This window comes from Falco punctatus, assembly GCF_963210335.1.
Source record: "Falco punctatus genome assembly, chromosome: 3".
Lineage (NCBI taxonomy): Eukaryota > Metazoa > Chordata > Aves > Falconiformes > Falconidae > Falco > Falco punctatus.
Window position 1 is genome coordinate 109,167,017 of NC_137582.1, and position 22,907 is coordinate 109,189,923.

The 22,907-nt window shown below is 52.7% G+C and overlaps 2 long non-coding RNA genes across 2 annotated transcripts in view; one reads left to right on the plus strand and one right to left on the minus strand.

Moving 5' to 3' along the window:
• Positions 1-22,907, plus strand: part of LOC308060582 — a 57,113-nt gene that overhangs the window by 14,689 nt on the left and 19,517 nt on the right. Inside the window, exon 2 of the long non-coding RNA XR_013926801.1 lies at positions 1-22,907. This exon is cut by the window's right edge and continues 19,517 nt beyond it. This is a non-coding gene — a long non-coding RNA (uncharacterized lncRNA).
• LOC308060581 overlaps positions 16,276-22,907 on the minus strand; it is a 34,553-nt gene continuing 27,921 nt past the window's right edge. The window contains exon 2 of the long non-coding RNA XR_013926800.1: positions 16,276-20,390. This is a non-coding gene — a long non-coding RNA (uncharacterized lncRNA). The remainder of the gene's footprint in view (positions 20,391-22,907) is intronic.

Below are 22,907 nucleotides of genomic sequence, written 5' to 3' on the forward strand. Positions count from 1 at the left end.
CTCCACAGGCTCCAGGGATTTGGCTCTGGCAAATAAGCTCAGGCAAGCAGGAGCTGACTGTTACATGACCCTTCTTGTAATTTGCTGGAAATCTCGTCCGTAGGATAAACAGACCAATGTTAACCTTTATATAGTAAATAAAACTCCAGTGAATGCGGCCACTTAACATGTCTAAAAGCTACATTTTTACTTCTAATATTAACACATTTTTGAAGAAATCTTTCTTTGGCAAAAGCCAAAAAAATATTTGTTTCCTGTTTCAGTAAATAGTCGGCATGGCAGAGCAACTCCATCTGATACTCACTCCCTGCTCCATACAGCTGATCCCCCTTTATCCCTGTTTACTGCAGGGATACTATTAAATACCTTCAGCCACTCCTGCTTGCAGATTTCCAGAGAGCCTGTATCCTGTTTATAGCATCTCTGCCCTGGTCGCCTGCACAGGGGAGCTCCAAGCAGGAGAGAGAGAAAGAAGGGTCAAGGGAGAGATGAGATGCTGAGGTGTGGAAGGAAAGGATGTGGAGAGATGCCTGCTGCCACCTCTAAGCGTGCCCCACGACTAGCAGCAGCACCACAGCTCTCTTCCCTGATGCTCCTGACAGCATCCTCGCTGCAGAAGCGCTGATCCCATGGGAATGCCTGGATCAGGCCTTACAACCTCCAGAATGACTGGGCTGTTGTTGGGGGGCTGCGTTAGTGCTGGAGGGACCTGCCCTACGCTGCGAGTGCTGCAGTGCCTCCCACACACAAGGCCAGCTCCACACTTCTCACCAACTTACTCAGGGGATCAGAAACCCCTGCATCCTCCACGAAGCCACTGATACAACCTCTGCTTGAGAGCTTGGAGCCTGCAGCCTTCTGTGCATTAAGCAGACAAGCAGGGAAAGCTTTGGAGCCTGATTTATTTTGCTCTTCCCAGCTGTTATGTCCAGATGAAGCAAGGCTTTTCCATTTCTTTCACCCACCCAGAAGTCTGCATGCAGTGTTGCTGTCAGAGATAGATGTGGCCATAAGATGTGAGCTGTGCCGTGGTACCTGCTTAGGTCCACCTGTGCAAAAGTTGCACGCATCTGGGAAAGGGATTCCATGATCCCTACCAGGGACTTCAGCCTTTTATCCCTTCATTAGACCTCAAGGTGATTCCATGCTTCCCTTTCAAAATGCTCAGTTGTTGCTTTGGAAACGTGGGCAATAACCTGGAATGGATCTAGGCGGTTTTTTTAAGCTGTGTGTGCTTTCTGCAAGAGAGTTTATGAGAGCAATAAAAAGCAGAATGATGATTAGGGGAGACAGGAAAAGGTTTGCACATCTTGCTGAGAGCAATCTTGGGTTTGGTTTTGTGTCCAATCTGCCTGAACTGTGACGTTGCACATCACATCTGACTTCCATTCAGAAGGAATGCAAATGCATCCAGTTTCTCCTGGGTCTCTTGTAATAGTCTGAGCCTTTCTGGGCAGCTCCTGGGGGTTGTGGGACACCAGACCTGGGGAGGATGGCTTGTCCTTGTGCTTCTGCAGCAGATGACCGCAGGGCCTGAACCGAAGCCAGCCGAACTGAACATGCACCCTGAATCTTACAGGACCATGTCCAAGAAGGGGGGTTACTGCAATGCTTTGCACTGCCCAGACTGAGTTTTAGGTATCTGGATCAAGAGATGGATTTTCAAGGCTAGGTTCCCTCTGTGGTGGACAGGGAAGCTGGGGAAGAGGCCCAGGCAGCTTCCCAACATCCAGCACTGGGAGCATTGGAGTGGGAGACCAGTGATGAGGGAGAGAGAGGCTCCAAGGCACAGACAGGGAGCAGGCATGGAAGGCTCTGGATGCAGGCTAGAGGCTTTGGCTCTCAGCCTCAGCATGGGAGCCCTGAGAGCTGGTCCTCTCCTAGGTGGCTTACGTACATCGCATTTGACAGCCCCTGGATGAGAAGTAGAAATCACGCAGGGTCTCTGAGCTGAGTAATTTACATCCTGCAGGGTCTGTGTCACACCCCGTAGCCTGCATTTAGGCACTAGTGGGTGAGGGAGCTTTGTGGACCTTGTCCAGCTTTGGCTCATCTGGGGAACAGGAAGAGCAAAGAAGTTAAGATGAAAATAACAGCCTTGCCACTGCTTCCCCAGTGGACACCTCCTGATATGAGTTACTCTCCATCCATCGCAGACCCTGTTTCAGTGCTTAGGTTGCCGCGCACCTCCCAGCCGAGCCTGTCACCACTCCCTGTCCGACTCACCAGCACGGCAGCCTTGGCATGACCACCCACTCCATCCCAGCTCAGGGCTTGCTGTGGAGGAGCACAAGGATGCAGAAGCACCGGTCACTCCAGCGTACCTGGCCAGGTCAGCAGCTCCAAGGCAGGAGCCCAGGCCCAGGGCTGATCCTAAAACCTTTGCAGTTCAAGCCTCACCATCCTGTTGACCTGAGCAAAGCTTGGAGGCCCGGGAGAGCCATCCCATCCAGAGGTTTGGCAGCCCCAGAGCCACGAGCCCAGTTGGCAACCACCTGCCCTGGGCTACGTTCTCTGCCACCAAACCCCTCCCAAGACAAGCCGGTTTTGTCAGGGTTGGGGGGGTGCAGGATGTGGCTGGGTGACCCCTCTCAGCAAGAGGCAGCTCGCTGTGCCCACCGCGGGTGCAGGAGGCAGAAAGCCCTCTTTGTGCTGGGGAAGGTGTCAGGTACTCGGCGCTCAGGCAGCTGAATTGGGGCTTTTCATCGGGCCAGAGGCTGGTCGCTTGAGGAATGCTGGCTCCTGGCTGGAGCTGGCAGGGAGCTGCCTGCACCACGCTCAGCACTCCCGCGATAAAGCCCTCAGCCCACCCTCTTCGTCCAGGAGCTATTTGGGGGCTGAGGGCAGCAGAAGCAGTGTCCCCTCCATGGGGACGTGGGGATGAAGTTGCTATTTATAAAGAAGTGGGTGTGCAGAGAGCCCTCAAGGGGGAGAAGTTGCCTTGCTGCTTTGGGAGGCATGTCCTGGTCGGAGCATCTGGGACAGGATGCTGCACTAGCAGCCTGCCAGCCCACGCTACACGGGAGTCAGGGATGCACCGGAGATGCAACATGCCTGCAAACCCTCAGCACAAGCCCTGCAGCCTGTGGCAGCCCAAGGAGACAGCCCACCTGTGCTTTAGAGGAATAGTTTCTCACCACGGGATATTTATGCAAGGGATGCTTTTAAGACACGCGTTTCAGCCCAGGCATGCATATAATTGCTCTTGCAAGTTTCCTCTGGTTTGAAAAGTTTGGGAATCTGCAGTATTTGGGGGAAGAGCTGCTGCTTCAAGTTTCATGTCTTTTAGTTTGGAATCAAGGAATCCAGAACCCATCTGACAAAAATTCATAATTAAGCTTCTGTGTCCCTCGAAACCCATTGTAACGACTGTTACAAACCCCTGACATTTCTCCCACAAACAACTGCAGTAGGAACGATGTGGGTTCCAGTTCAGGGAGGGGTGGCTGATCTGAGCCAGACAGCACCACACAGAGTTACGACTACTGCCTGGGCTGTTTATTTAGGGGTTTTTAACAGGTATCTTGCCATTTCTGCCCTCACTCTGCAGTCACACGGAGGTTTTACTTCAAGAAGCTGCCAGTGGCAAGCTATTAACTTCCAGTGATCACAACGCAATTAGCCAGAGTCACTGGGGGAAGTGCTGTCTCCAAAACTGCTGGAGGCTGCTCAGTGTTAGAAAGTGGGAACTTACTTCAAAATAAATAAATGAGGAGAGTTCATTTAAAGGCCCCTGAAGGCAAATTCATTTAAAGCCATAGCTTTGATATGGAAGCTGTGTATGTGCCCATCAATGAGGCTTTGAAGGTTGCATATCCTAAGAGGAAAAGCAGAAAGGCTCATGTGGGAGAGAAAATCAACAGCATTTGCTGAAATGACAGGGTTTCATTGCGTATTTGAGCTGAACGGGGTACTTCAGAAAAAGGAAATCCAGCTAAGGCGCAGGCAATAGGAGCAAGTGTAAAGCATGCCAGGGATTACCTAACAAGGGAATTAGGATGGGATTTCATCAGAGTAAATGGCAAAAAATGTTATAAAATCTAAAAAGGTATAAAAATAAGCAACAAAAAGACATAAAATCTCCTGTTTGCGAGTAGCTGGAAGCCTGGGAGAGAAACAGAGGGTGATGGCAAATGGGAAGCTAAGTGGTTTCTTCAAATCATCCAGGACCACGGAGGGTGCTGGGAAGAAAGATGCCCCGGAGCTGCTCATTTCGGGTTATAAAATGACAACGGTGGTGTCAGAAGAAGATGGTGGAATAAACTGACACACTGAAGAGCAGTAAGTCACTAAGCCCCGATGATGCATCCAAGGCTTGTGTAGGAACATAAGAATGGAATGACTGAGCTGCTAACGAGCATATGCACACAAAGATCTGTGCTCAGCAGCAATCAACAACAACCAGAAAAAAAAAACAAACAGGGAAATGATAGGAGGCAGCAGGGATGGGAATGGAGGGGAATCTGGAATATATTATAAAGCCATCACATGAGCCAGCGGGGTGCCCTCCTCTGCAGCATCGTCCTTCCCTGCCATCCTGTAACACCCCATGGGGTATGTGGGAGCAGAGGGGCAGAAAGGCTGGGGGGAACAGCACTGGAGTCCACCAGGGAGACCAGAGGCAGGATGGTTTGATGGGGTGAGCAGGCAAGGAGGAAGTTGGGATGGAGATACCTACACGACTTGGTATCCTCCATCTCACCTTCTTCTGTTATCCAAAAATGGGGTGACATGGAGTGAATTGTCGTGGATGAAAAGGAGGTGTCAAGCTGTGGGACTCACTGATGCAGTGTTCCTTATTTTAGCAGCAGTTCATACAAGGTGTACCAGCTAAGAAGGACTTACATGGATACCCACAGCTTCTCCAGAGGGCTGCCAAGTGCAAGGGAAAGTCATAAACCATCTGACTCTCCTGGGCTGCTAGCAAGGAGCAGGATGCTCTCCCCACATGCCAACTGCAATGCTCTGGAGGATCTGTATGACAGTGGCAAGTGCCAGGAGATGCAGGAGGAGGGATGCAGGTGACAGGAGAGTTGGACCCATGGTGAAGGATGGTGCATAAACACTCCCCTCCTGGGAGTCAGAGACAGATGGGAAGGCAGCAGGAGAGGCAAGAGGAGTTCCCTTTGGGTCTGTGTTTGTTCATGAGTATTTTTCTGCATGTCCTAGCTGGCTGAAGACCTTTTACAGTCTTATCTAGTGCTAGAAGACCTGCTCATGGTGGTTGTCCAGCATCATTGTCCACCTTCGCTCTTGGTCATTTTGTGTCTGCACTGAGAGTGCAGGAGTGGACCAAAAAGGGAGAGCAGGATGGTTTCCACCTCTCATGTGTGCCAATCTGCCTTGTCAGGGCAGGAGATGTCCCACTTCCCTCTCTGCTTCAGCCTTGGAGGCAGTTCCTGTTCATGGACCAGCCACCACAGCTTGTCTGGAGGTCAAGGCTCAGCAGAGAGGGTCTCCAGGAGATGATGATTCATGGTTGATCACTTTAGCCGGAGCTGGATTGAATCAACTCCTCTCTCCTGTGGCTCTGCCAGGTCTCATGGCCCAGGGAGGGGAGGAGAGAGGAGAAATAATGAGATTTCCCATCCAGAATTGTGGGGGATTTATAGCTGTTGTGATAACCTCGGCCGTTAGTGAGGCTCGCACAAGAAACGATGCTGATTTCCAAGTTCCTGATTTACTAAACAACAAAATGAAAAGTCAGCATAAATCACCTCTGCTCACACAAGTGGCAGCTGTGGGGTCCCTGAGAGCCTGCCACATGGATGTATGAGGGCTGGCACCCGGGTGCCTTGACTCAGGGGTCTCCTCTGACCAAGCCCAGGCACTGTGTGGCAGTCCTGAGAGCCACCTCACCCTGCGATGTAACGCAGCAGCACCTCCTCGGAGGACGATTGCAAAGAGCATAAAGCCAAACTGTTGGTTCCAGGGGCAATAGCTGCGTATTGAGGATTGCTAGGTACAGGCAGGACATTGTGAAGCTCCTCTTCCCCATGCCTTGGGACAGGTCTCCAGCGAGGTTGTGGTTTTCCAGGACTTAGCTAGGCAAAGCCACGGCCATGCCAGTCTAGTCCTGCTGCCAGTGGGAGGTAGGTCTGGAGACCCCCTTCCACCAGCCCTGCTGGGATCCTACATTTCCCCCAGGCATCATTGTCCCAGTGCAGGACGGTTTTGCTTTCCCTTGCACGCAGCCCCTTTGGACAGCTTTCAGATGCATCCTTTTCAAGAAAACACACCCCCCCACCACCCCACCACCCCCAGCCTTCCCAAACCAGATGGCAGAGCTCACATCCTTCAGAAATGCCTGTTTTCCTCTGCCTTTACTGAGTACGAAACAGGAGTTTAAAAAAGAAAAAAGTTACACCCACCCACCCCCAAAAAAAACCTTACATGGCAACAGGGCACGCTGCAGCGTGTCCTGTGGCAGCAGGGGAGGAAAAACACACGATGCCAAACCCAGGAGAAACAGAATGGCTGTTCAGAGCAGCACTGAACGAGGCAGGAGACCTTTTGCTGCAACTGTGCATCTCAGGGTCACCTCCCCAGCGAAGGCGAATGGGGCAGATCACAAAAGTGGTGCTTGCAAGGTGGCAGAGGGAAGTAAATGATCAGTACGTGATCAGTCCAGATCTGTAACAACCCCGTTTGCTAGCTTGGCTCGCCTTTCTCCTTGTGCCATCAAATTAGCAGGTTAAATATCCCCAGGCTTCTGTCAGGGAAGCTTGGGCATGTATCACTTTATCTTACCATAAAAGACAACAGAAGGACCCAAGTGGTTTGAGCAACAGCCCTGCAGCTACCCCTAAGATTAGAAGCAAATTAAATGGGTGAGAAGGGAATCAGGCAGGTTGGACGCATTCATATCTGGAGAGAGAAGTTGCTATCCTAATAAGATAATGTGGAGAGAACCTTACACACTGCCAGCACCAAATAGGAGACGAAGGGTTGCCAAGAGCTGGGTGTGCTTAGGACTAAGGACAGAAATAAATAATATTAATTTGCAAAGCGCAAACACACAACAAACCTCTACAGAAATGCAAGCAAGTTTCTTAGGGGCAGAACCAGGTAATCTGCAGCTCAGTGAAAACACAGTGTCTGAGGTAGAGGCGTAAATAGGAGCTGCTTGGATGCAGTACAATTCAGTGACCTTCCGGAGATCCATCACTACTGCAGGCAGCAGGAAGGGGGACTGGACGTGGCTTTGGGAGGATTTGGTGTCCCAGGTCTGTGACTCTGTGAACTCCAGCTGAGCCATGCTCCCAGCGTCAGCCTCAACCCAGGAAACAACCGAATACTCTGGACAAAAACCCTAGCGAAGGACTTGCTCCTTTCTTTCCCCATCCATCTACCTGCAACCATTCCTGGAAGAAGACCACTCCTTGGGTTTGCCTGGATTCTCTTTCTATATGTGATGGGAGTCTGACACGTGTAATACGATAAAATACATTGTGCTAAGGGATTAGCCTGACTTTCCTTACTGGTTTCTCTTCCTGACCAAACCAGTTTGCAGACCCCAGTATTATATACTGGATCTGGTCCCGTAAACTGTCTTCCAGCCTACAGAGACTTTACTAAAATTCAAATATTTCTTACTTATTCACAGGTTAGGCTGGAGGGTGCGTTGTCCCCGAGCAGGGGAATGCACACTACGCAGTGATGATTGCTTTGAGGCTTACAAAGAGGAAAATGTTGTTTCTGGAGAAATAAACCCATCACGTAGCTCACACAGCACATGATGCAGCATCCTATGAGCGGACTTCCCAGCAGCCTGCTCATTTCCATTGGCACTGCACGTAACGTCTCATCCAAATCACGCTCCTGGCCCTTGAAACTTCGGAGACATCGTGTTACAGACCCTGGTTTATTGGGCCAGGGTTACCGGTTATTGATTTCAGAGTTAATCTTACAGAGTCCCCAGCCTTCAAGGTGCTGCAGAACTTACTGTTGCAAAATTTACGGGGTAAATCAGTGCCATTCGCCACCCTAAGGCATAGGCACTGAGCAGGGGTCTGTGTTTGATACCACATGTGCAGGAGGATCTCTTCAGGATTGTCCTATGGCTCCTTTCAGGCTGGGAAACATCCTCTGCACCTCTGCTTGGTCCCTCACCTGCGCTGCAGCATGCTTGGGCTTCACCATCATCCCCCCAAACTGGTACCAAGGCATCACAGGAAGAAAATTCCCTGGAGACAGAAAAATGAACTTTTAGCACTAAATTCAGCCCAGCTCATCACTGCTCAGGACACAGAAACACAGAGGTTCTGCACAGACCCCTCAGACATCCAGGTCATCAGGGGTCCTGGCTGCGCCTTGTCTGACCTGACAGAGCCCCAGTCAGCCCCAGGATAAGACCCATCCACCTGCCTGGTAATTAAAGTCTAGGCAAAACAATCAAGATACTTTTGCCTTCCAGACAAACCCCCCTCAGCGGTGGTGATGGCTTCCTACGGTGGGGACTGCCCACCCCTCACTGTGAAGCCCAGTGGTCAGAAGGGCTTTCCGAGCCTGCATCCTTCTTATCATTCTTACCAAATCCCTGAAATTTCTGCAATAAATAGCTAAACTTATGCAAGCTTTCTGTGGTGTGGATCACAAAACCCCTCGGGTCCCGTATATATTGTGCTGTGAGACCAGCATGTTACTTTATAGTTTACATCAGCTGCCAGGGTTTCGTATTCTTCCTCAATTTTCATTGTAAAAATTTAAACCAAGAGGCTCTTTGACTGGACAGGATGCATTGTCCCTGCAAGAGTCCTTGCGCTGACCTTGCAAACTAATTGCAATCAGGGAATGAAGCAGCTGGCACTGATTAAAACGAGATGGGCTGAGATAAAACAGGGCAGGGTGGCATGGCAGGGCATGAAATGGCATGGCGCAGGGAAGAGATGGCCAGGGATGGGCGGCAGGAGATGTGTCATGCGAGTGACGTGACCTGCGTGTCCCAGCCTCATCCGTGGGAGCTGCTTACAGCCCTGCTGAGACCAGGGGGAAGAAATCTGCATCGGGTGTTTTGCTCTCCTCCTGACAGAGGAAATATGCTTTGATGGGGGTTTGTACCTCACTGCCTGTTTGCTGTCGTTTTCAGCCCACATCTTTGCACTGAAATACCCCAAGCAACTGAATACAAATGCTCCTCCAGGCTTCCCCCAGCTTGACACAAGGCTGCTGAGAAATCTCAGATTCTCGTTAAGGCTGCCTGTTTGTGGGGGCAAAACGGGGGAAAAGAGTCACACAAAACACATGAAAGCCCTGGAGATGGAGGAGGGCCCATGCAGGGTCCCCAGCCCCACTGAGAAACCCTTGTTTGGTAATAAAAATATTCCAAGCCCTTTAATAAAACTTGACAAATGGCATGAAAGTGTTTCACAGCTCTGGTCATTTTCCCATCTGTGGCGACCCGGGAACCAAACAGAGCTGAGTTTGTAAAGGACTGTGGGGGAGCAGCGCTTATTAGATTACAAAGAACATGACTTGTTGTGAGAAAACCCAAAAAGTCATGTTTTTTGTCATGAAAGTCTAGGCTGTGACAAATTCAACGCGTTAATCATGATGGATTTTTACTGGAAATCCGTAATGCAGAGTAGGGTCATTAAAGAGCTGGCCTCGTGCCCCGCTGCAGCCCTCCTGCTCGGGCTGTGGTGGAGGAGCAACGAAGCTGCACACTGAAATTATCCTGGCATGTACCAAGGAGGCGAACGGGTGCCATCAGCTCCAAAAAAAAAAAAGGGACGGCTGAATCCCTTCTCCCACAACAGCCTCCCTTGTTGTGCTGAGGGCTGGTGGGGCCGTTTTCTCTGACCAAATCCATGTTTCACATCTCTCCCTGCCTGACCCATCTCTTGTTCCTGCAGATAAATCACCCTCTTGTCCTCCTCGGAAGCACGGTCCGCAGTCACAAACGAGCCTTTCTCCACAGGGCATGCTGATGTCAATCTGCAGCTTTTTTTTTTTGTTTTTGTTTTCACTTTCCCATTTTTCCCCCCTTTCTCCTCTGTTTGGGAGGCTCTTTTTGAACAGGTCCCCTTCCCGTTTGGCCCAGAGGTTCCTCCTCTGAGCTTGCAACTCTTCCCAGCCTGCAGCGATGCTTTCCCATCACATAGCACACCTCATCCAAGGCTGCTTTCTTGTCAAGTGGAGTGGGAAATAGCTGTGAGGGTGGCCTGGCTTCTTCTAGAGAGACATGACTTTAGCTGCTGGTCCCTCTGCTGCCCAAACAGTGCTTAAGCTGCAGCAACAGCATCAGAGAGGATGGTCCCATGGGAGGGAGAGGCCAAGGTGATGAGCTGATGCACTCCATGATGGGGATGGAGAATGGGCACTGGAGAAAGTGGTGGGAAGAGATGCTCAGTGGGGAGGAGGGTGAAGGTCTGAGAGGGCTTGGCTGAAAGATGGGCTGGTGGCTGAAAGGAGTCTGGACCTTGCTGGAGGAGTTCAGAGGAATAAAAGGGAGGGAATCACACCCAAGGAGAGGAAAATGAGGTGCCCAGGGGTGGGAATGGGAGGGCAGGGAGGACAGCATCAGCAAAATCAAGTATCAAGGGGAGTTTGAAGAAAGCGGCAGCTCAGCTGAGAGAAGCCCCTGCCACTGCCCTGTGATGCAACATGCAAAGCATCTTCCCTTGTTTCACACCCCTCAGCCCTTCTGTGCCAGTCCTTGTCTCCATGCTGTGGTGGGGTTAACACCACGGCAAGGCTCTCGGAACTGCCCCATCTTGCAGAGGGCATCATGGTGTACAGGTCTCAACATGGTCCCCAAGGGAGAGAGCTGCCCTGGGCATCCCAAGGGACATCCATTCCCCAGGCTGTGCTCTGCTGGATGTAGGAAAAATCTTCCCATTCCCTCCAGCTGGGCTCCAGGATTTCCCAGCACATCCTCCAGCCTTTGCGTCAGCATTTTCCCTGTTTAATCTTTGCAGCGGGTGCTGCATGGAGAAGGGAAGCAAAGAGCATCCCGTGCCGGTAGGATGCGACTGATTTTAAGCCAGCACAGGAGAACGGTCAGCCAAGCAAACCTGCAAACCACAGCAGCGGCTTCTTGCCCAGAGCTTCAGGACCCTGCCTGCAGGCTCCCTTGGTGCTGTATTGCCTGGCACAAAGGAGACATGCACAGCCCCTTTCCTGGCAGGAGCATCACAGCATCCTGCTGCATCACAGCATCCTGCTGCATCACAGCATCCTGCTGCACAACACGGGGGTGCCACAGGCACCAAAAAAACAGGGCGATGGGAACCCTCCTTCCTTTCCCACTGATCCCTCCGCTTTCCCTCTGACCCTCCCCATACTGGCTTTTCTCTCCTGTTCCCTTTCACGCTTGGTGCTCCCTTCCTGCTTATTAACTCTCCAACCCGCCCGAGGAAATGTGCCCCCTGCGACAGCTCTGCACAGAGGATTTATGAGCCCAGCTCTCAGGGGAAGAAGCCTGGGCATAAATCACAGAATATTTAGGAAAGTGATCTACATTTATTACACTTAATACTATATTTAGCATGTCCAAGAGGACCTTATAAATCAGAGACAGTGCAGAGCTCAGTACAGGGTCCTGGGGGAGCCCGTCCGCTCAGTGAACGTGTGCGAAGTCTGAAATCAGCAAGAGCAAATTTATGTTTGAATTCTTTGCTAAGTTTATTCCCCTAATTAGGGCTGCATATCATGCTGATGGTTTCCTGAATTGGGCTGGGGATTCGGGGCCTGGGCTCGCTGCCTCTCCCCACCGGCAGCTTCTCTGCACACACACCGGCTGCGCTGGTCCATCCTCCAGGACCATGCCAGCAAAGTCTTTAAGCATCCGTCACGCTGAGGGATGACAGCACCGGGCGGGCGATCGTTCGTCTTCTCGTAATCCCAGGTTAATGCACTGTGCTCCAGCTCAACATCAGCTCACAGCTGTAGACTTCTAAAAGAGACGTAAAGTCCTCTTATATTTCACAGAGAGCCCCGACTCCAGCTTGGCCCCTGTCTCCTCTCCTGCTGCAGTGGTATTTAATGCGCCATCATCAAAGGCCAGATATATGCCTCCCCACCAACCGTGCTGGACCAGTGGCTTGCCTGCAGCTCCTTTGCAGCCAGAGCTGCAAAACAGGCAGCTCCTGGCCTGTTCTCTGGAGCTCAATGCCTAGGTCACAGGTCTGGGCTCAGGCAAGGGCAGGCTTGATAGTATGGTGATGGGCTTCAGGGAGAAGGGGGGATGAAATGAGGACTTTGGTCCGTAAAGCCGTCTTGTCCTCTGAAATTGATCTCTGATGGCAACAGAGGTCTGTCAGGAAGTGGGGAGGCTGGTCCCTTCGGAAGGAGGACAGACTTTCTCCAGCTGGTGCTGAACCGATTGTTCCCACCCTGCTTCTGCTCCCCCCTGCATGAAATTCCCAAGCGGGTGGATAAAAATGGCAAAAAATAGCACATGACTTTTTTCCAGCTGGAGGGTTCCTGGAGAAGTGAGCACTTGAGAAGGCAAAACCCTCAGCCAGCTCTCCCCAGCCGATCAGGACATGCTGGTCCCGCAGCGTGCACGGGTGGGTGTTTTGCAGGGGTGCCTGCACAGCTGCGGGGATGATGGTGGCAGCTCCTGGCCGTGGCCAGGTCACCTCCTGCCAGCTCTCGGCTGAAGCCAGCTGAGCGTCATCCCCAAAATAACTGAGTGAGAGGCAGGGGTTGCTCACGGGAGCAGCCGTCTTGCTTCCTGGCACAGCATTTCAAGTCAGGTGGACGGGGAAAAACCCGGCGCATTGTTCTCCTGGTGCTGAGAGGTTTATGCGGCAGCTCTGCTGCTGACGCACTGCCGGCTGGGTTCCCGGGAGGACTGACGGGTCCTGGGCAGAGGCAACCTGCCAGGGAGCCCAGGGCGATGCACGAGCTGAGCAGTTTGAAGCTGGGACTTGATGAGCGGAGAGTGTGGCATGGAGGAGCAGAGCCGTGACCCCAAGGCAGCTGGTCCTTGCAGGCTGGGTGCTGGCGCCCATTGTACCTCGCAGGAGATGCTCAGCACTCGGGGACACAGCGACAGCTGAGCGCTCAGCAGCAGCAACCCAGCCACGTTCACAATCCCTCCCGGGTGATGTGAGATGGTGACTCAGTAGCGGAGCAGACTTCAACGCCACCAAGGAAAAGGTGTCACCCATCTAACAGCTGGGCACGGAGACCATGAATGACCCTCAGCAAGCATCCCTGCTGCCAGCGGCTCAGCTCCAGCTCCCCAAACAGACACCTCAAGCACATCAGGGATGCTGTGGCAGTGCCAGCCAATGCACGGGGTCAGCAGAAACATTTCCTCGCCTTGCCGAGGTCCTCGCACCCCAGCCAGGCGTACTCGCATCAGCAGCCAAAGTCTCCCTCCTTCCCGGAAAGCCGGTGGCCAGCCCCGCGGCGCCTGCCCGGGAGCCATGGGACCCCACGGCTGGGTGCGTGCGTGTCAGTCTGTCTGTCTCCTCTCGCCATTTTCCAGGAAAGCTGCCGTGATTTACGAGCCGCGGACAGTGCTAGCTGAGTGCTCAGGAGGGCTTGATTACAGTTTCCCAGAGGAAGCTGTCTGTTTGGAGATGGCAAGGTGACAGGGTTTATACAGAACAGCACAATGTGTCTAAGCAAAGCTGTCAGCCGGAGACGGATGACGTGACGGAGAAAGCCCATTACTTCATTCACACCTCAACAGGCAAACAATAAAACACTTACACACAGCAGCGGCCGCCGGGGGGGGGGAGGGGATCCCCCAGCCCCTGCAAAAATGCAGCAAGCTGTTGCAGAGTCTTTTTCTGCTCTTTGACCTCAGCAGGATAGGGCAAAGGAAGGGACAGAGGGGACAAGCAGCATGGAGGGAAGGTGTGTCCCCCCTTGGAGATGGGCATACGTCCCCAAGGTGGCAGGGACACGCCGTGTTCCATTGGAGCATGACAAACCCCTGATGTGTGCCCCCACTTCGGCAGCAGCATTGAAAGGCCAAGCCTGAACGAGGGACCCGTCCCGAATGGCATCCAAGCCAGGACATGGGGGCTGCGGGGTGGCTGGTGCTCACAGCTCTCGGGGCCAAGAGCTGGCACGTCACCGAGACCGGAGGCATGAACGGAACAGCGTGCTGGGCAGGCATAGCCCAGCCTGTTGACCCAACTGGCCAATTTATCCCAGTTGACCTGGGAGTGGTATCTGGAGTGCATAGAGGCCACCACCAGCTCCATGCACTCCAAGCTCTTACTCTCCGCACACAGGAGCACCCCCACGGTGACCAGCTTCCACCAGCCAACCCACCTGCACAGGGGACCTTGGGGGGGGGGGGGCGGGGGGGGCACAGTTGGCAGCTGTCAATGAAGAGTAAATTGTGCAAAAAGACTTGGCAAAAGGTGTGGGCTCCTTTCATCAAATCACCTCGCACGGAGCGGCAGGTCACCGATCCCAGCCCACGGAGAAAGCTGCTCCCCTGCTCCCTTGGGACAACTACTGCAACATGAGAGGGGGCAGAAACAACAGCCCAGCCTCCCCCCTGCACCTCCCGAAGCAGCCGTGGACAGGGGAAGGTGGAAACGTCTGCTGCAATTTGTGCAATAACCCGTCTGGTTTGTAAGAGCACTCGGAAAAGCCTCCAGGTCCCTGAGTAACCAGAGCTGCCCTTGCCCAGAGGATGTCCCATGTGGAAACACCACAGCTCGTGGTGAAACCCCCAACACATTGTGTGCTGGACGGGGAAATGATGTAATGCTGGTACCCTGGGATGCAACAACACCTCCTCGTTATGTCGGTTTGCTGAGACATGCACTGGCCCCTGCTTGATGCCGGGTGGCACCAAGGGCTGGTGGGAAGTCAGGCAGAGCTGGGTCAGCCAAACCAAGCCCAGGGCAGGCAGCGACCTCGTGCACAGTGGAATAACAGGATGGTAAAATCGACAGGGCTCATGCTGGGACGTACTCACTGTATGTCCTTGGCTGACACTCAAGTATCTGAAAATAATGACTCAGGACACGATTCCTGTTAGGAAGCCTATTTTGCTTTCGCTAGCTGCCTCCCAGCTGAGCAAGCCCCTAGGAGAAGGCACATCCATCTCTCCCGAGGTTCAGCGGAAGCTGAGTTCTGCTCGTGCTCCTGCCTTGAACTCCTTGCCAGATTAAGCTCTCCTCAAAAGCAGAAAATTAATTACCTGGCTGGCTTATGGGCTTTTCACAGGGAAGAGGAACCTCTGATGTTCACAGTTGCAGTGTTGGGGATGGAAAGCCCCAGCGCTGAGGCTTGTTTATGGCTATTCGACGCCAGCAACAAGCTCACATTCTAAAATTTTCAAGGAAACTTTGTAATGACCAGGCAGGAGCTTTAAAGTTCAGCCTGCAATCTATGCCATTTAAAACGTAGACTGGCAATTTTAATGACACAGAGAGCCTGGCCACTGCCGTGTGGTTAGAAAAGCTATCCCACAGCAGTGTAATAATCCCCCCTCCCCCTGTGGGAGAAGCTACTCCAGGAGAAAGAGGTATTCTTATTTTCCTTCTCTGGGACATATTCCTAATCCAATTGCTGTACATTAGGCAAGAGTGCTGAACGTGCTACAGTAGGTGCTGATGATTTGACTCTGCTGGGTTTTGCTTTTTTCCATGTGTTTTGCCACCACCCTGTTACAGTATTCCTGGCTGTTTAGTGCATGCTTGAGCACGAAGCTGCACACTCTGCTCTGCCGGGAGCTGGAGATACATGGGAAGTTTCTGGTCTTCCACCATCTCCCCGCCATGAGGAAATACCCAGAAAAGGACTCTTCAACTCCTGGGCATTCGCTCTCCTCCCCTGCACCAGCACTTGGTGGCTTCCTCCTCTTCTCTGTGCTGTTGATTAGCAGGACTGTCCTGGTTTGGTTTTAGTGGGTGAGGTGAAAACACTCAGGGGCGTGTACCCTTCTCCTGCCCCGTGTCTGCATGGCTGCAAGTTGCTTCTTTGCCACCTGTCCTCCAGATCTTCCCAGGGAGGAAAACCACTCCAGAGGATGGGCCAGATGGCACCTCCCTGGTGCTGCCCTAAGGAGCAGGAGACGGTGGCACGGCAGAGGGAGATGCAGGCAGGACAAATCCCTGACTGGGGCTGTGATCTGGGAAAAGCTGGGGTGGGGGGTGTGTGTGTGAATTCTGGGAAGAGCAGGGAGCAGAGCCACAGCCGGTCTTCAGGGATGAAGGGAAAAAGAAACATTTCCTGGGGATCTCAGGGATGCTGCAAAAATCAGTGTGAATGAGAAAATTGAGTTCTGCCAGCCCAGCAGGCACAAGGATGCTGTGTACAGACTGTCAGCCCCCCTGACCCACCACACAGAGCTTAAATGTTATACTTTTAATTTCTCAGGGCAAGCTACTTAGCTCGTTAACAGTAATTCAGAAGAGGTTTCAACAATTTCAAGTTCGAGTCTCTTGGTTTTTCAGCTTGCATCAGGTTTACAGTCGTGGTCTGCAGCAAGCTGTCAGTGCAGGGTGATAGCAAGCACACCACTTTGCGGTGGCACAGCATCTTTGTTAATTAACCAAGGTTACTCATCATGCTGAGGCTGGGTGCACTGTTGAGCCAATAGAAAGCACATTCTCTCCAAGCTCTTTCCATTTTCTCTGATAGAGTTTGGGAGGGTTTCAGATTAAAAAAAAAAAAAAGAGAGAGAATTTTTTACAAAATCATAATTTTTGGAAAAAATCCCAATCAAACTTGGCAGCAGAAAACCAATATTTCATAAAAATGGGATATTTTGAAAGAAGGCCCTTTATTTCCAAGGAAAACAGTGCTTGTTCTTAATAATTGTGTGGGATTACTTCTGACCACATTAGATCAGGACAGACCTGCCTGGTGATAGGAGCCGGCACAACCACCCAGCGCGGTGCTGCCCCTGCTCCCCACCTGATGTGCACTCACACAGGTGCTTTATTAATAAAAAATGTATTGAAAAATGAAAAATTATCCCTTCTTCCTCCCCATTCCTCCCTCTCCCTGCCAGCAACCAGCACCTTGCACACACCTTGCCACCCGCAGTATGGGGGGCATTGCAGTAGCTGCTGGTTTTGCCCAGTTTCAGTAGGAAATAGGGATTTTCCCTATTTGCTGTTTGTTAAAACCTGGTTTATCAGCATCTTTGTGGGTGCTTTTGGAAAGCCTGGCACCCCTGGCAGATGAGCTCGATGACTTGCTCTCAGATGAGTCGCTGCAGCGTGACTGCCCCGGCCAGCTTGGTGTTTTGCAACGCTGCAGCCTGAGCTGCCAAGCGGGATTGTGCAACCTGTGGCTGAGACGGCATCTGTCGGGTCGGAGCAGCCTCCTGGCAAGGGGAGCAGACAACATGCTCCTTCTGGGCAAGGGTGAATCACCCACCTGGCTTGGACCAGCCACGCTTGGGATGCCTTCACCTCCTATGGATGCTTTGCTGAAGCACTTTAAAGTTCAGAGTGAGGGGGTGATAGCTTTTAACGAGTTCTTTCTCTAAAGCAATGCCATGCTCTTACAGAGGAAGGTGCTACGTGCAGAACCCACCTTTTTTTGCCACCTCAGAAACCCTTGACAGAAAAACCTCTTGGCTGCAGACAGCGTTGTTTTGCAGATGTGCCAAAATCTTCTCCTTGGGGGGCAGCTACTACCCAGCTCCTTTACCTGCAAATGTTGCAGGAAAACATCTGTGGGCTTTTCCTGGCCAGCAAGGTGACTTTTTTTTTTTCCAACCTGCCCAGACAGACCAGTGATGCTTTGCAGAGTAGCCACGTGTGCACCTAGTGGAAAGGGGTCCCTGCACTAAGTGATGCTGTAATTTTACAGGAAAACAAACAGCATTAGGGGAACAGATCCAGTCTCTCCCTTTAGCTCACATACTGGTGGGATCTAGTCCTTTGCTGGCCACTGCGACTTGGTTTCCCCACAGTGTAATTTTTCTGGTCTCTCTCCCTGCAGCGTCTTTAACCTGTGGGCACCACGGGCGGCAGTTTGTCTTATTTCATAGTTTGTGGCTAGATCCTGGCTCCCTGCTAAAGAAATATTTCTGGAGAGGGAAGGAAGAACTGTCAGAGCTGAAGGGCAAAGTTGCAGCTAGGGTCAGGGCAGAGATAGAAATCACCCTGCACAACCCGAGCACACACCCTAGGAAAAAGCAATGAAGCTGGGGCATGTCCCCTCCTCTGGGGCCAGCATCCCACTGCATCGTCTCCTCTCTCACCTCTCAGTGACACGGTGGGTGGGGAGCTTCTGTTTATCTTGGATCTGAGTATCTGGGGTGCTGTGGGAGAGGCAATGTCCCTGTGGCCTCATCTGACCCTTGGACTGCACCCAGAGGTCGAGGCTGGGTGCGGGATGTACAAGCTCCACGCACTGCAGTAGAAAACAGCGTTACAAAACTCCCAGCACTGCATTTTGGTGCTGTTCCAGCAGGACATTCGGATAATGGGAAACTGCCGAAATAAATCCATGTCTTGGCTCTCCACAGCCTGGGATCTGCCCAACTGGATCCAAGAGACAGGCTGGCCTTACAGTACCCACAGCCTGATGGGATCAGAGGAAGGGATGTCAGCTGCCTTTTGCTGCTCTGCTCCACTCGTCTTCCCAAAAATAATCCCAGATTCTTGGAAAATAAAGCCCTCCAAGCTCCCTTGATCTTTTTAGGTTTGGGGGGTTATTTTTTTCCACCTCCACCCCCACCCCACCTCCTTCTAAGTTTGCTGTTTTCAGAGGTTTCAGCTGTTTCTTTGGATCCGAAAGCAATGAGAGGAAGGAAGCAAACATCAGGCAGCCCTTGCAGCTACCCTGAAACACCGCTCTGGGTGCAGACTGAGATGCAGCCCCCGCAAACCCTGCTCTTCCAGCCCTGCATCCTGCACACCCACACTCTCCTGCAGCTCCCTTGCCTTGGCCTGATGGCCATCCCACTGGAGCAAAACATGGGATGAAGCTATTCTCCTGCCAACTTTACACCCTGCACTGATCCACCAGGCAAAACCCGATGGGAGGTCTCAGCTCTAGGAGCAGATTCAGGCACCTGCATGTCCTGTACATGCAGAGCTCAGCTCAGGTTGGGCAGCATGCTGTGCTGCGATGCAGTAGGAAACACCAGAGGCAGGACAGTGCTGGAGCTGTTGCTCGTCTGGTCGCAGCAAACCATGAGGAGTTTGAATGGAGTTGGAGACAGCCTTCTGTACTTCTGGCATGGGGACTGACGCTTTCTCTTTCCATCTGGAAGGTCTGCATTCCTCTCCAGCACATAGGTTCTCACTTAAGGGTCAGAAGACTTGCTTGACCTCCTTAGGCAAGGGTCTGACATCCTCATTTTTGCTTCTTTCCAACAAGGAAGCTCCTCAGGGAGCTGCATAACCTGTACGTGAGGCCCTTCCTAAGCGTTACCTCTGGTGCCAGCAGCCTAGAAAACCAGTCTTTTGGTTACAAGCCAGCTGCTCTAACTGGTAGACCCTCATGCACAAACCAAGCAGCGTTGCCACCACTCAGTGATGGGGCAAGATAGAGTTGGCCTTTGGCCAAGCTGACCTCAGGTGAGACACAGTCAACTGCAGATGCTGAGGTCAAGCAGAGTAGATGGAGACACCCCAAACGTACATCCAACCTCCCCAACCTTTTGTTGAATCCAACCTTCATGGCCACCAGATCACGAAAGTTTCCCGGAGGCACCCCGGTATGCTGGCAGTGCCCAGACAAGTGGGGTCTTTCAGGGGGCAAACAACCAACACTTGAGCAGAGTGTCGCTCCACATCCAGAAAAGATGGTTGGGAGGTATTTCTGAAAACCTGCCGTGTTTAGTTATTTTTGGCTACCCTAGCCCAAAGAGGTTAAATGAAGCTGCAGCCCAGCAATAAGTGCTGTACTTCCCATAAAGATGAAACAGAGAGATGTTTTTAATCAGAAACTACAGAAGATGCTTCATGAGTAACTTAAGGCTAACGAGCCCATCCATCAAGGCTGGGAGCTAATAATGTGGCTGGAGTGGAAATCTCAGAGCAGGACTTGGGGCAGGTCCCAAATGAGTCATCTACCATGAGACAAGATGCTGTCACGGGCTGGGGATCCAAACCGGCACACAGCAAAGGTGGCCCAGTGCTGCTGGCGTCGATACAGGGGAACAGATGTGGGCAGAAAGTGGCAGGAGCTGGAAGGTCTCAGCAGGTCTCCAGAGTGCACCAGGAGGACCAGGAATTTGGCTGAATCTTTCAGGACAAATTGGGCAGCTCAAGGGAATGTGCTTTTAAATTTGAATGAAGTTGCATCAAAAAACCCTTGCTCTGCTTGTCAGACACCCGACATCTCCCGGGGGGGGCTGGGGAAGAAGGTATTTCCTTGTGGGGCCATATGACCTTTTCCTGGTGCATGACCTACAGCAGGTGATGGTCAGTAGAAAAGCCAGGCTGCTGGAGATGATCCTCGGCTGCAGCTGGGTGTCAGCCACCTCCTATGAAACGGTCCTGGAAGCAAACAGAACAAAAAAGATTTGGGGAAATCCTGGGGTGTTCCTCTGGGCAAACCACCGCAGAGGCACACCGTCTCCGTGCAGAGCAGGTCTGGAGAACCGAGCCCTTGGAAGCCAACAGAAGACTATCCTAACTTGTCCCTGTGCTTCTGGAGACAAGTGTGGGATGCTTCTGGGATCTGGAAGTGCAGGTTTTTACGATACCTGTGTGGAGCATGATGCTGGGTTAGCAGCGTGGGGGAGCAGAGCCAAACAAGGCACAAACGGCTGCTTTTTGCAGCAGCAGGGCTGGGGACCCCCCAAGGAACCAGCATTCTGCTTGTGAGAATGGGATGAAGGAAGAAGCAAATAAATCCCTTTTTCTCTGGCCAGGTGGTTTCCTTTTGACAAATGATGGCTGTGGGTCAGGCAGGTCTGGTTTTACAGCCCCCCTGTGCCAGCCTGACATGCCCATAACTCTGCTCTGGCAGATTACTGAAACAATTGCTCATTCTGCAAGGAAAGCCAGAGGCTAATTACAGCGAGGTATGTAACGTGATTCCAGCCTATGGAAGAGCTCTCCAGTGTTAGATTTCCACGCACTGCCCAGGGGTACATCTCAGTGCCCTCTTTTACATGCACACACTTCCCTGGGCACATCCCAGGTGGCTTTCAACAGGAAGAGCCATGAGGTTTGCCCAGCATCCCACAGCCAACTGTACTGCATCCCACATCGCTTGGGACTCGCACGTACTTGACGCTGAGACCATGGGGGATCTGGATGGCTGACAACAGACACAGAAAACTGGCCAGGTGGTGGGGGCAAGAGGAATGTGGTGGGAGGTGAGCGAGAAGGAGCTGCTCAGACACTCGGTATTAAGCATCTCTCAGTGGCACCATGATGCTCTGTGATGTGTCAGATCGAGGGTCAGAGCAGAGCTCCTCACTCAAAGGTGATCTGTGGAGTGGGGCATGAGGAACTGGTAAAGGACCGATGGATGAAAGGTAGTCAGGGTGTTGCAGATCCCATTCTGTGAGAGAAATGTTAAATGATGGACATGCCCATAAAGGTTGGGCATCCAGACCTGCCCCAGCCCAGCCACCTCCCTCCTCTCCTGCTGTGGCTCCCAGCGGGTTCCACTGATCCCTTGACTGCAGCTGTCCCTCTGCCCACCCAGAGATCAAGGTGGCCCATACAGGGGGCAGAGATCCTCTTTACTGGGCATTCCAGATTGTTTCTTGGGAGCTGGGAGCTCCCCATGCCAGCAACGCGATCTCCTGAGCTCCAGATGAGAGGCACGGAGAGACCCGTGGGAGAGAGGGAGGAGAGTGCCATGAAATTCCCTGGAGCCATCCCAGCAACCCCCCCGCCAAGCCAGGTCAGTCCCCCAGGGCGTTCAGCATCTGCAGGTTGATTTCTGGTCCATCTATCTAAGAAGAAGCCACCAGGGATGATCTTCAGTGCTGCCCCTAACAGGCGCTCAGCCCGACTCTCTGGCTCCAGGGCAGATTGATGGCTGCAGGAGAGGGGCTTCTGTGGGAGCAAGGAGAAGACCCCTCCTCACTGCCTTGCCGTAGAGGAGCTGGGGGAAGCGGGGCCAGCTCGGAGGCCACAGCATCCCCAGTTGGCGGAGACAGACCCCTTCTCCGCCACCGCTCAGGAATGTGGCTCGAGGTGGAGCGGCAGGTGCTGGAAGGAGGGTTGCAACTAGTCTGGCCCTCCAAGAAAAATACCAGCCCCGCTCACCGAGGGGAAGGAGCAGGAGCGGCCTCTGCACAGCCAGATTTATGGGCCCCAGCAGGCTGGAAAAAATCCAGTGAACATTTCAGCAAATCCAGCCTCCGTCAGAAGTTACAGAGTGATAGGTGTAAGTCCCCGCCAGACCCGCAGCTGCTGCCCCTCCTGAGCCAGCCCTGGGCAGCCAGTGAAGTCACCCTCGCACCTCGGGTTGTGGGGATGGCAGTGGGGTCGGTGCAGGTGGTGCTGGGTGCACCACGGCTACCGCTCCGGCTGCGTTTCTGCAACAGGACAAGCACAGGCAGCAGCTGGGGGGGTGCGAGGTGCCCCCAACACCTGGAGGTGCACGGGGGGGCAGCATCACCACTGAAGGGATGGGGCATTTTTTCAAGGATGCATGACCCCAGCTTTGAGCAGCATCGGTCTCATTTACAGAAAAAGTTGGAGATGGGTCTGCGTTGACCCTTCTCTGGTGGGGTCTTCCAGGGGTCATGCCCTGTTTGCAGCTATTTCCTGATGCCCATCAAGAGTGCCCACAATGACCATTGCCCTGAATGCCACTGCTCCTGCAGACAGCTTGCCCCTTCAGGCAGGAGATTGATGCCCCTTCCAAAGAGCTCACAAGGGCATGTGGTCACCAGCCTAGAACGGATGAGCAAGAGGTGGAAAAAACCAGGGGAGATTTCCTTTCAAGTCGTTAACATCTCCGTTAATGTTGCCTAGTGCCAGGTCTCGGCCCTCACCATCCCTCTTGTCCTCACCTGCAGACAGCAGGCTCTCTGGGACAAGGCTGGT